At 39.8% G+C, this 10,480-nt stretch overlaps 1 long non-coding RNA gene across 1 annotated transcript; it reads left to right on the top strand.

The window, feature by feature from the left end:
- Positions 1-3,647: 3,647 nt before the first annotated feature.
- Positions 3,648-6,197, top strand: LOC132642422 (uncharacterized). The gene is made up of 3 exons (XR_009583148.1): positions 3,648-4,079; positions 4,853-4,919; positions 5,850-6,197. It is a non-coding gene; the product is annotated as an uncharacterized LOC132642422 (long non-coding RNA).
- Positions 6,198-10,480: the final 4,283 nt, after the last annotated feature.

Below are 10,480 nucleotides of genomic sequence, written 5' to 3'. Positions count from 1 at the left end.
ATGTGACTCGTCACTTGTATCTAGCCCATTATTCCACCCTCTTGATCCCAACTGAGCCTGACAGGATTAGGCGTTTCGTTAGTGGGTTAGTCGGTCCTCTTCAGATTCCTTGCCTTCAGATGGAGGCCATGGGGGCTTCCTTCTAGTCCATCGTCGAGCATGCTTCTTTAGTCGAGGCCGCTAAGGCCCGTGCATTTAGAGGGGGTAGTGAGAAGAGGCAGCAACATATTGGGAGTTATGGCGGTTCTAGCTCGAGGGGCGCCGGTCAATCTTCTAGGCCATATCAGCCTTGTGCCCGCAGTCCCGTGGAGTCAGCTTTACAGGCTTCGTCTAGTGGGCCCTCCAGGTAGAATGTTCGGGAGTGATCTCATCTCCGACCTGATGGTAGTGTGGTTCCGTTTGATCCTGCAGTTCCTGTTCGTCAGGTTCATCCTTTGAGGATCTGTTATGCATGTGGAGAGCCTGGCCACTTTGCTAGAAAGTGTACTCGACCCAGGCCGGATATTCAGTCTCCGAGGACTTTGGCACTGTCTGGTGGCTGTGGTGCTGTTTCATCTAGAGGCGGTGCTCAGTCAGGCCGCGGTGCTTCACAGAGTCCTCAAGGTGGATCTCAGTCAGGGCAATCAGTTCGAGGTAAATTTTACGCATTTTCGGGTAGACCCGAAGTAGAGGCTTCAGATGCAGTTATCTCTGGTACAATTTCTGTCCGACATAAGTTGTGTCTGTATTATTTAATCCAAGGTCTATCTATTCATACGTGTCTGCCTGTCATGCTATAGGTTAGGCCTTGTCGTATGATTTGGGGCTAGCCACCCTGTTGTGTTATGACTTATCTTGTTCTGTTTGTTATTGACATGCTGCCATGTGGAGATAGTAGATATTGGTGACTAGTGATATATCTTCATCACGATATTCTAGTATCTTACTTGTAACATTGGATACGGGGATATTGTTCTGTTATGGCCTTTTGGGCGATACTGTTGTGATGTATTTGCGATATACGGGTTCGGATTGAGTAATTGGGACTTGGCATAATTGGGTTTAACTTCTAAACATAGGCAATGATGTGTACTTGGATCCGGCACTCGCCTTATTTCTTTTCCGTCATATGGGATGGCACCGGCCGAGTGAGGGAGCTTAAGGAGCAGCTACAGGATTTATTGACTAAGGGATTAGTAAACTTGGATACTTCAGAAAGGGGTTAACTGAGTTAAGTTCGGGATAACATTTTTGGAAATTGAGTGAGGCAATTTGGGCAAGGACGTTTCAGTGAGATACATTAGGATATTAGTGAGACTGTTAGAGTGCTTTAAGAGAAAGGACTATGGAGTTCCTATCATGTGAGGCTAGAGTTATATTTTTGGGTGGGACCCTACTCGCAGTAATTTAGTATGATTGCGAGTAATATTGACTGGACAGTTTGGGTAAGCATTTTTTTTTTGGATATTAGGACCTGGGAATAATTGCGCAAGATTTAGAGCGGCAGTTGTAATATTAGATATGTCATATCGAGATATTACAATAGGGCATTCTATGGTTAAGGGGGTATTATATGAGGCTAGAGGTTTTACGTCAAAAAGTCCGAAATGCTATTGGATTTGCGTATTAGGTAAGAGTTGAGAAACGTGAAGATTGAAATCGCAAGGTATAGATCTTCGGTACTAAGTTGATAACTTAGATAGGACTCAACTTGTGGAGTCGAGGGTGACATACATGAATTGTTATGCGTGGTATGACTGTGATTGGTTTCTAACTTTGGAGTCAGTTCTAACGACTATCAGTGACATCCAATAGCTGTGCATTTATTCAAGGTTAGCGTGGTTCGAATTTAGCTTAATGGTCTATGGTTATAATTCCAAGAAGACACTTAAGGATTTGATGTGTTTCGGCTCAAGTTTGAGGTATGACAGAATTACCAAACATTGTTAGGATTTCTTAGTGGATTTGATGATATTTTCTGAGAACAGTTACTTGGATAGAATAATGGATTAAAATGAGTTTAGTAGACTCGAGGAGGAAATGTTGTGCGAGAGGTGATCGGTTGTTTGCTCGACGAGATATTCAATGGTATGGTTCCTGTATTGTGATTTGAAGGATTAAGAAGATTTGGAACTGGCCAAGTTGGCTGCTGGTAAGATTAGTTTTGATGGAATTGCATAGAGATAGCAGATGAATCAAGGATTCTTTCTGGTGAGAGTAAGTTATGGGTTTAGAATTTTGGTATGTGTGATCATATGTTTCTAAGGAATCGCAGTACGAGAAACGACTCTAGTAAGTGCGAAAGAAAGGTTAGCGAAATCAGAGTATTTCATCAGTTCGGAATGGGCTAAGGTCTGTGGTCATGCTCAAGGGATTGTGATTGGTTTGGGATTCAGTTTGTTCGATGAGGATCTTCCCTATTAGGAGAGGCCCGATGTGAGTTAGAGATACCCTCAGTTATTGCGGGCTCAGGCATCTTCCTTGTTCCCTTTCTTGTCGCTCGAGGACGAGCGATTCTTTAATTGGTATATGATGTAATGACCCATTTGGTCGATATTGCATCTTCGGCACTTTTGACCTTTTCTCGAGCTTGGTTAGCTCACTTTTGACCCGAGAGGACCGTTGACATTCTTCCCGAGGTGTTTAGATTTGATTCGGGTGACTTTTTGTGAAAATTGGGCTTAAAGCGAAAAATGGTTGACTCAAAGTTGACTTTTGGGTAAACGGACCTTTTTCGGAAATCTGTCAATTCCGAAAGGTTTGGATGGTCATTTAGAACTTGTATGCAAATTTGGTTTGGTTCCCAATGCACTCGGGTACATTTTGGGACTTGGGTTGGAAAGTTAGTTTTGAGGTATCGGGGGTTGACTTGATCAACAAGATACCCAATTGGAATTTCGAGACCACGAGTGCATTCGTAGCGCATTTTTATGTATGCCTACATATTTGGTTTGTGTATGGGAGGTTTGGGGATGGTTCCGAGTGATAATTCCAAGTTTGGAAGACACAAAAACAAATTGGTGTCTGGTGGCCGCTGAAGCGGTCGGGTGGCCACCGAAGAGGCCGGATGGCCGCAGAAGAGGCCCGGTGGCTGCCGAAGCGGTCAACGGGAAGAATCTGCTATTTTTAAGTTTTAAAAGCCCCAACCTTAAGTCATTATTTCATTTTCATATATCTAAGCTTGGGGAGGCAATTTTGAGAGTGTTTTCACTAGTTCTTCACAAAGGTAACATCCTTGACCTTAGAATCATCTATTCACTTCTTTTAACCATTAACCTATGATAAGATTCTTCCTAAGAGTATGAAGGCTAAGTGGGTTTGTTACACCCCAGAAAATTTCGTGTTACTAACACTACAGACGGCTTAATGTGAGCTTGAGGAAGAGCAAATATCACAAGTATAAAGAATGAAATTCTACTGTAGTAGCATGAGTATGATATTTGGAATTCGTACAATATGATTGGAATAATACGTTAAAAGATATATAGCCCTCGTAACCGTAAGTTGAGGTGGGGCCTGTTACGTCCCGTATTTTTACATATTGGGACAACCCGAATGAACTATGATAATTTAAGGCCAAGACTATTTCGGGATTTGAAGTCGGGACTTTTGACCATTTGATTTTATTTTGAGATATAAGTTGTGTATGAAATTGATGGAATTGAACACTTAGGGAAAATTGGGACCACAATTCATAAAATTGGGATTAAAAATCTTGCACAATAGGGCCCCTAGCCGTGTGGCTTTGGAAATGGTCCCACACATGTTGTGGCCAATTTTAATTGGTCCAACACATGTGTGGACCATAGGGATATGGAGATATTTTAGTGGGAACTTAAAAATATGACCTCTAAGTCATTTCTCTTCATTTCTACACTTAGAATAAAAATTTAGAAGGAGGAGAACAACAACTCCAACCTCACGGCTAAGAGGAGAGAAACACAAGATCATTTCTAGCCTTCTCAAAAAAAAAAAAAAATCCTTGGTGTTAATCAACTATATTGAGGTCCCTAAGTAGCGTGGAAGAGTTGTTTGGGTCATCCAACCACTAGTTGTGCCCAATTGCAAACCCTAACTATTGAAGGAAGTGAAGAACAAAGGTAAGATTTCATCTTGTTTATGTATTGTGAATCATATATGCCTATTGTAGTGTGCTAAAATGGATAGAAATCATGAAATATAGAATGTTGAAGTTGGGTTGTGTGTTTGGCATGTTGGCCGTGTAAGTGGGGGTGTGTTGTGTGGTATTGGATTGATGAATTTATTCTTGTATCATGTTAAATTGTTGTAGAATGGAGAACTTTGTGCATTGAACGAAATTCGTATATATAGGAATCCTTAACATATATATATATGTGTGTTGTGGACGGATGTGAGTTTTATAAGGTGTCGAAGATCGCATTACTACCGCTTAGTATGTCAGTTGTCGTCGTCATGAATTCTAGTCTTGAAATGAACATTTAATGACTTATGATTGATGGGAGATTGTGCGGGCTGTTTTCGTCCAATTGGGAGAAAAATTGTGAATTGTTTAGAATGTCCTAGAATATTGTGGTAAAGACTCGGGTTGATAATTAAATGTGTGAGCGATGTGGTGGCTTGAATGTGAGCCGTTGAATTAAATATTTGGAAAGTTGTCGAATGATGAAAAAGAGAGCTATTAATGTTATTTTGCCTTCCGAATTTATTATTGATGGTTCTAGATTGGTTATTGTGGTTGTTGTTGTTGATTTTAAGCGAGATAAATTCTCGGGATGGCCTATTTACAGGGGTAGTGCTGCCGAATTTTCTGTAGAATTTAGAGTTAGTTGGAATGAAAAATTTCTTAATATGCCTATGGTTAATATTGGATATTCATTGGCACATTTTGTAGACCTTGGGGAGCCCGAGGCGTAAATTTGGAGTAGCTTTAGATTGGCTAGCTTGGAAGTGCGTTCGAGGTATGTAAAGCACCCTTCTTTCATTTGGCATGCCTTAGTTATAAATAGGCTAGACTACTAGTCTTAAGGAAATCCTAAATTAAAAATCCGAGTTCGCTATGATCTTTACATACATTCCTTGGCACTCCTATGTATGATATGATGAAATATGAACTATTATGCCTTTGAAGAAATTGATTTCCAAACTTTGCACAATGAGTTGATTTAAAGAATTCCGAACTATAAATGCCATATCTTCCTCCGGAAGGTTCGGATTGCTCTAATATTTTTGTAAGGGTTTATATGACATATGATGAATATATTTTCTATAGGCGGGCCCGGCTCGGGTCAATACCCGTCCGTGGGTCCCGCGACTTTCCTTTATGTAATTCGGAAAATTTTTGAAAGAATTTGTTATGATTATTATTTCGAAACTTAAATATGATCATTTTGCTTAGGTTTGAATTTATGACAATGATTTTATGCATATGACTACTCACGACTCTACTCGTGCATTCTGTTATTCCTTCGCCGAGTCCCGGGCCGGTTCTGTTACCGTGCGCATTTCGATATACTCCGGAGTTATGCTGTGTTTATGGTTCACCGAGCTACTCGCAAAAGAGGGTCGGGTTCCACCTATATTTGGTGTTATGTTGTGTATGGCGTTATGTTGTGATGTGATATGTGACGGGGATATGGAGATTTGAAATCTTTCTGGTGTTATGCTGTGTTATGGCGCCATCGACAGGCGGGCGACCATATTCTTCTGTACCCTATGCATGACTTACATATTGAAACTAAATAATTTGATAAGATTGGATTTGCACTTATATTTGATACTCCCATTTCGTTATGTCTCAGATTTGCTTTCTGTACATTCTGCTTTGCATACTCAGTACATATTTCGTACTGACCCCCCTTTCTTCGGGGGGCTGCGTTTCATGAACGCAGGTACAGACGCACAGTTCGGTGATCCCCCAGTGTAGGATACCCCTTTTGCTGTTGGAGTGCTCCCCTCCCTTCAGAGCACATCTTTTGGTATACACTTTTGTTCGCTATGTTGTATATATTCGTTCATGGATACGGCGGGGCCCTGTTCCGCCATATGATTCGTTTGGTCTGTTTAGAGGTCTGTAGACTTATTTGTGGGTGTGTGTGCCTACTTCTGCTCAGTTGTGTTTATATGATTCTACCCGTTGTGGCAGCCTCGTCGGCATGCATTTTGTATATGTTTATGGCAGCCTTGTCGGCTCGAACATGTATATGTTGTTCTGTTGGCCCTGTGTGGCCTTTGTGGTATTTGCTGTGTACCAGGTTATTTTGGATAGTCCGAAAAACAAAGGAAACTCTGCCGAATTTTTTTTGGAAATCTTATAAATTTGAAACACCGCCTTGTCGGCTTCTGTTATATACCTGGATGTGTTTGATATAATCTGAGGCAGCATTTGATATTTGTGTCGGTATAAGCCATCTGTTTGCCACTCGGATGTATGATTGTGTTCGGGTGCCCAATTCGAGCACTAGTCACGGCCCACAGGGTTGGGTCGTGACAGGGCCCACATGATGGGATTTTTATAAAGGACATATGATAAGTTATATGGACAATATATGTGAAGTTAAACACAACTCAAGAAGGACCCTTGAGCCAAATCCAAGTGTAAGCCATCCAAAAAGATGTTTTTAAGTTTCATTTTCGGGTGATCTGATTTCGGGAGGCCATAACCCCATCATTATTTGGGAATTTGGGAAATATCCTAAAATGAAAGTTGTAGATAATTGAAATACCTTTCCAACCATAGGTCGTGGGCTTGTATGTGAGATCGGGATAAAGAGTTATGGACATTTTAAGGCAGAAAGGTCAAGCTGGGCAGTGAAATGGGCCCAACCCGATTCCAAGTCGGGTCAGGCCCATTTCCCTTGCTATTTAAGGGACATTTTCAGCTTATCTTCCTCATCTTCATACTAGAAAAATCCAGAAAATTCTAGAGAGAGGGAAGAGAGCTTTTAGAGAGAGAAACCAAATTTTGATCACAATCTGTGCCCCGAATCCCGAAGCTCATGAAGAGAAAAGTGTTGTACGTTGCGTTGCCTTCAATTTGAGCTAAAAATCAGCCAAGAAGAAGAGTGTTGACGTGGTTTCTGCATAATTAAGGTAATATTAAGGTCCCTTTTTCATTATTAATAAGTTTATTTAGAATTTTAACGGATTAGAATGGAGAAAATAGTGTTATAAATTCGTTTGTTGTTTTGTTGAGATTTATGGATCGGGGGTTGTTTTAGTTGTGTTAAATGGATGGAATTAGCTGAGTTGTGATGTATAATAATTGTTGATGTTGTTGACAAGTTTCTGTTCTTGAATTTGGGAGAATAAAGTGTATGAAGATATCATATACAAAGCGTATACCGGGCTGTTTTTATATGATTTTCGTGGCTGTTTTGTGACAATATTTTGGGGCTGTTTGGTGGTTGTTATGAGTTGTTTTGTGGGCTGGAATATCGTGGGATTGGCTGTAGTTGTTGTTGTTGTTGTGTTTGTTGTTATACTATAGATATACGAAAATAAAGAAGTGTATACAAGCATTGGTATACGAATGTATATTGGGCTGTTTTGGAAGTGATTTAAGAATGGATTTAATTCTAGTTTGATATGAAATTGTTGGTGTTGTTGTTGTTGGTATTTTGATTGATGTTTGGCTAAATTGGAATCTCGAGGATTGTTTAGTTTTCAGGGGAAATGCTGCCCGAATTTCGTTAAGTTTCATTCGTACTTTGATTGGTTAGTAAGTGATGTGGATGATCTAACTGTGGCTTATGTTATCTTAATTTTAGACCTACGAGCTCGAGAAGTAGACGTTGGACATTTAAATAAGCGTTAAAGGTATGTAAAGCTAACCCTTCCTTCTTTTTGGCCCGATCTTTATGAAACAAACGGATGACGTATATATGACTCCAAAGAAGCTCCTATTCTTAGAGACACTAGGATGGCTAATGTTCTTGATTCCCAGAACTTATCTTATTATGTCTTGATACGTGTCTATGATTCCAGAAGTCCTATTTTGATATAATCCATTGTGACATTCGAAGGGTACTTGATATGAGTATCGTCTTGATTTTCAAATGATAGTTCATTTTGATTATTCTATCGAGTCTTAGATATGACTTAGTTTGCATATGGTTGCTCACTACTCTGCTCGTGCATGCCTCAATATATCTTTCACTGAGTCCCGGGCCGAGTATGTTTTCGTGCACAGTTTCACTGCATTGCTCACCGAGTCCCTCACTAGAGGGCCGGGTACGGTATATATATATATATATATATATGATGACATGATGATGTGATGATGTGATGATATGATGATATGATGATGTGATTATGGCACCAAGGATGACATATGATGACTTTATTCACCGAGTCCCATAATGGGCCGGGTATGATATATGATATTGATATGCATGATCTATATTTCATAAGGCAAGTGTATTGGTATTTTGAATGTCATACCTGTCTCCTGTGATCTCTATTTTAAGTCATGATCCTCTTTATTGTATTTCATGCTTTATATACTCAGTACATATCTCATACTATACTGACCCCCTTTCTCCGGGGGGTTGCGTTTCATGCCCGCAGGTACAGATACTCGATTTGGTGATCCTCCAGCTTTGGATTTCCACTCAGCTGTCTTAAAGAGCTCCATTGTTCCGGAGCCTAGATTTTTGGTACAGATCTTTGATATATATATATATATATGTATGTTTATCCAGGGGTATGGCGGGGCCCTGTCCCGTCATATTTCACTATCGATACTCTTAGAGGTTTGTAGACATATGTGTGGGTTGTGTATAAGTTTTGTTCAGCTGTGTCTATACGGCTTACGTATGGTATTGACATGTTGTGACAGCCTTGTCGGCTTGCGTATGGTATTGATATGTTGTGGCAGCCTTGTCGGCTTGCGTATCATATTGTCATATAGTGGCAGCCTTGTGGGCTTGCGTATCATACTATGTATTGATTAATTCTGACTCCCTAGGAGACAGGTTATTTGGATATATATATATATATATATATATATATATGATGGCGTTATGAACCTTTGGAGTTCTTTTGCAAGTTTCCATATTGTTCTCAGATTCATTTTGACTATATCTAACAGGAACGTATACGAATGTCCAGCTCGGGCACTAGTCATGGCCCACGGGGCTGGGTCGTGACAAGAGTGGTATCAGAGCAGTTCATCTTCGGAGTGTCTACAGACCGTGTCTAGTAGAGTCTTGTTTATCGGTGTGTTGTGCACCACATCTATAAACAGGAAGCTACAGGACATTTAGGATGTTACCTTTCTTTCATATCTAAGATCGTGCGATAGAGCCCAGCCATAGAAAATGAAATTCCTTATACTAACCCTTGATTTCAGCTGAAGAATGGCATCAACAGAAGAAAGTGACTGATGATATTGGAAGTTACAAAGTACATAGGTAAGCAACTGTGCGAAAAAATGCATGTCAGATAAGGTAAGAATATTGAAGAATGATTGAAATGTAAAGTTGAAGAATGAAAGGGAAGGTAGATAAGAAGGTATAACAGTACAGATCGTTAAAGAATCAAGTACGTCTCGAGGTGCGATATATGAGGTAAGTTTCGACATCTTTATACATTTACTTGAAATTGGGAGCCCTGTGTGGCTACGATATGATATGATATATACGTATATATGTTGGCCCTGTGAGGCATTGTTGGTATTTCCTGCGTGCAGGTTTTGGGATAGTAAGAAATACAGAGGAAACTCTGTCAAAATTTTCCAAGAAATAAAAAAAGAATGAGATATAAGTTCGTAAAAAGTCTTGAAAGGTCATGTCAACAGTAATGGTAAGATTTGACTAAGTTGCAAGTGCGTCTGACTTCGAGAAATATAGTTAACGGTTGAATTGATAATAATAGTAATTATGAGGTCGACATCGGTATAGTAAATTTATCATGTTGGATTAAAGCTTTAAGAGATACCCTCCATGTCATCCGTAAGAGGCATCATTCTTATTTGAGAAATTTTAATTCGAAGAAGCAAATATGAGCAACAAAGTTTGGAATTCATTTGAACGGACCAGAATATTTTCCAGCCACATTTTACCTTAGAAAACCTCATGTTAAAGAGCAAAAACGTCCAGCAATTAAGTTTCACTTTTATTTGAAGAGTACAAAGCATATAGCAAGTAGTTCATGAACTAAATAGTTCGTTCACGACCCAAGAACAAATCTGGAGGTAAACCATGTGAATCAAGCATTAGAAGTCCTGTGGTGCTTGTCAGATTCTAGTTCTTATTCTTGCGGTGGTTTTGGAAGATGCTTCATGGTGACGTAATCTTGGAGTTGGAACGTTCTGGTGTTCTTGAGGTCACATTTCATTATATCTTTATGTCCTTGAGTTTATTAGTTCTTAATCAACTAATTGGAGATGGAATTTGTAGAAGGAAAACTCAAACTTGTAGGCTGTCTTAGATCATGTGTTTCATGTGTTGTTGATGAAATACTAGGATAATTTGGAAGGGCTTGTGACACTAAGGGATGATTTAGAAAAAGGTGGCAAATC

Source organism: Lycium barbarum, chromosome 5, assembly GCF_019175385.1.
Source record: "Lycium barbarum isolate Lr01 chromosome 5, ASM1917538v2, whole genome shotgun sequence".
Lineage (NCBI taxonomy): Eukaryota > Viridiplantae > Streptophyta > Magnoliopsida > Solanales > Solanaceae > Lycium > Lycium barbarum.
Note: the sequence above shows the minus strand (reverse complement) of the source record. Positions and strands in the feature narration are given on the sequence as shown.